This window comes from Setaria viridis, chromosome 2 (assembly GCF_005286985.2).
Source record: "Setaria viridis chromosome 2, Setaria_viridis_v4.0, whole genome shotgun sequence".
NCBI classification, from domain to species: Eukaryota; Viridiplantae; Streptophyta; class Magnoliopsida; order Poales; family Poaceae; genus Setaria; species Setaria viridis.
Window position 1 is genome coordinate 4,049,448 of NC_048264.2, and position 2,593 is coordinate 4,052,040.

Here is a 2,593-nt window from a genome sequence, read left to right on the forward strand (position 1 = left end):
GTCCTGCTGGTTGCTCTCTCATCTCGATCTCGGTTCCCCTTTTCTCTCCTCATACCCTGTTCTTCCCGTAATCTCACCCTTCAATCATGGATCCACGATCTGCAAGCCCAGCATCCTCACCGGCCACTCCAACCCTTCCGTAGTAGTTCCTCCTCATCGCAGTTCAGCTCGGCCTTCCGCATCAGCTCCTTTCCCTCAAAATGGCCGTGTGGCCGGCGGCCGCCGCCTCCCTGCTTATCGCCCTTCTCTCGTTCTGCGAGGCAGTACGGGCCATCAGGACGCACGGCGGCGGCGGCGGCTACTATGTCTCCACGGTCGGGGACCCCAGCATGCGGCGCGACGGCCTTCGCGTGGCCTGGGAAGCCTGAACTTCTGCAACGAGGTCGGCCAGGAGGCCCTCGGCATGGGCAGCCCCCGCGGCACCGACTGCTTCGATCTCGGTTGATGCTCTCATCCTGTCTTGACCTTCCATTCTTCCACACGCCGCGGTTTTCCAAGATTCGATTATCCAGCAAGGCTAGCTAAATCTTTGCAGAAACGAGCGCTGGCGAGCACGGCCAGCCGGTGCACGAGGTGGTGCACCGGGTGACCGACGCCGACAACGACCTCCGCGAGGGCGACCCGTTCCCGGGGGCACCGGCCGTGCTACGCGGCGGCCAAGGAGCTCTACCTCCGCGGCCTATGCCAGGTGCCTGACAACCCCACGCCGTGGCAGTTCTGGATGGTCATGCTGAGGAACGGCAACCTCGACACCACCGCGGCCATCTGCCCGAGAACGGGTGCCGGGCAAGCCCGTCCCCGCAGACTTCCCGGTTCCCCTGCCCGGGGGGCGCAGGCCGGTGCATGAACCAGCCGCTGGTGTTCCACAACCGCACCGCGCTCGGTGGCGCCGGCCGGTGGCTACGCGGCGGTCTGTTCGTCACCTACGAGCGTGGTGCCGGCCGTCGAGGATAGACTAGTGCCTGCCGTGGCACACCTTCCGGAACGGCACCCGCGTGCACCGCGCCGACACCGCCCGCTTCCACTACGGCGCGTACCACGTCTACTGCTCCCCCGCGCAGCGAGCCGAGCAGCCCACCACCAACTGCGACGCCTACAGCAACCCACAGCTGCAAGAGATCCTGCAGCTCCTGCCACACCCGGTGTGGGGCGAGTTCGGCTACCCCACGGCCAAGGGGCAGGGCTGGGTCGGCGACCCCAGGGCCTGGGAGCTCGACGCAGGCGCCCTGTCCCAGGCGCTCTACTTCTACCAGGACCTGGGCACGCCGCCGGCCAGGAGGCGGTGGACGTTGCTCGACGTGGACACGGAGATATATGTCAGCGAGAACGCCGAGGCCGAGTGGACGCTAAGCGGGTTCGATATCCTTGTGTCGGACACCTGCATCAAGTCGCAGCAAGGAAGTTGCTGGTAGAGTAGGTGGAGGGTGTTTCTCGCCGATGGATGGAGCTCGCTTGCAAGCATAGCAACACTAGATGCACTTCTGATATGATCAAAGGGAGCATCACGTTCGTGTAAACAATTCTGATTGAAACTTGCAACAAATGGTTGCTCAAAAATGTTAACAAGGAAGAATGGAAGACGACATATAGACAGTAGTACTGCAAAATAAAAGAATTCATCGATACTCCCTCCATCCCAAATTACTATTCGTTTTATTCGTTTTAGTTTTTCTAGGTACATAGTAGATATATATTAACATAATATATATCTAAATGCATAGTAAAAATTATGTACTTAGAAAAGTCAAAATGAATAGTAATTTAGGACAGAGGGAGTAGTAATTAGACAGAAATTCTAGCAGTTGCCTTCTTTTTATATGGAAATATCGATGGTAATTGATCGGTAGCTAGGTTAGGGGCGTGGCTGTTTTTACCGGTGGACTAAACCACATCATCATGAGATACCAGATACCTCCCTCGTTCCATAACCTAAACCGGTTACTATTGCAAAAAGTTACTCATCATCCTGTAATGGCTAACACTGTTTTTGAGTCACAAAGTAATTAGTTGATCATGTTACACTACTTTTTAGACTACTCGTGACACCAAAATGATCAACACACTAGCTAGCATGTTAGTTAGATACCGCATCATGCGAATTCTCCCATTCTTGCCCAATTGTTTCTAAACCACTTGTAACACTTTCCTTTTTTTAGTGGAAACCACTTAGCTTGCAATACTGCCTCCAGGTGATGAAGGATAGAATGACTGTGCAATATGGCCGGTACAGCGAGATTCTGCAGCACCAGATCCTAAGGAAAGGGACTATATATGTCAAGATGGAACCCAGTGCCAAATCTCCATCACCGGGGTTGAATCGGACACCAGATCCTCCATTGTTGAGGATGAATCCAACTCCCAAAAGACATCGGCTCAACGATTGAATAGGTACAAATTATATTTATTATTTTCATTCTATTTTTTGTTTTGCTGACATTTCTCATTTGTTCTCGTGATGCTGAATTTGTTGGTCTCTCAGTTTCGTATGGCCTATCACTTAGTAACTCAACCTTGTTTCTGGCCATAAGGATCAGGTTGTTTATTGTCAAAAACAAAATGGTTTCAATCCGGAGCAGCATGGAGGATCAAGTGC

General features: G+C 53.4%; 1 pseudogene; it reads left to right on the top strand.

The window, feature by feature from the left end:
- Nucleotides 1-1,412, top strand: LOC117843974 (uncharacterized; annotated as a pseudogene).
- The last annotated feature ends 1,181 nt before the right edge of the window (nucleotides 1,413-2,593 follow it).